Source organism: Rhincodon typus, unplaced genomic scaffold, assembly GCF_021869965.1.
Source record: "Rhincodon typus isolate 14 unplaced genomic scaffold, sRhiTyp1.1 hic_rhity00000057, whole genome shotgun sequence".
NCBI classification, from domain to species: domain Eukaryota; kingdom Metazoa; phylum Chordata; class Chondrichthyes; order Orectolobiformes; family Rhincodontidae; genus Rhincodon; species Rhincodon typus.
This window is the reverse complement of record NW_025965695.1, coordinates 5,499-6,202: the sequence shown is the minus strand read 5'-3', so window position 1 is coordinate 6,202 and position 704 is coordinate 5,499.

Genomic DNA, 704 nt, shown 5'->3' with positions numbered 1-704 from the left:
CTGTGTGTGTGCACTATCAGAGCACTGTGTGTGTGTGCTGTCAGAGCACTGTGTGTGTGTGCTGTCAGAGCACTGTGTGTGTATGTGTGTGCTGTCAGAGCACTGTGTGTGTGTGTGTGTGCTGTCAGAGCACTGTGTGTGTGTGTACTGTCAGAGTCCCGTGTGTGTGTGTACTGTCAGAGTCCCGTGTGTGTGTGTACTGTCACAGTCCTGTGCGTATGTGCTGTCAGAGTCCTGTGTGTGTTTGCTGTCAGAGTCCTGTGTGTGTGTGCTGTCAGAGCACTGTGTGTGTGTGCTTTCAGAGCACTGTGTGTGTGTGCTGTCAGCGCACTGTGTGTGTGTGTGCCGTCAGAGTCCTGTGCATGTGTGCTGTCAGAGTCCTGTGCGTGTATTTCTGTCAGAGTCCTGTCTGTGTGCTGTCAGAGCACTGTGTGTGTGTGTGCTGTCAAAGCCCTCTGTGTATGTGCTCTCACAGCCCTGTGTGTGTGTGCTGTCAGAGCCTGAGTGTGTGTGTGCTGTCAGAGCACTGTGTGTGTGTGCTGTCAGAGCCCTGTGTGTGTCTGTGCTGTCAGAGTCCTGTGTGTGTGTGCTGTCACAGCACTGTATGTGTGTGTGCTGTCAGAGTCCTGTACGTGTGTACTGTCAGAGTCCTGTGTATGTGTGCTGTCAGAGCACTGTGTGTGTGTGCTGTCAGAGTCCCGTGT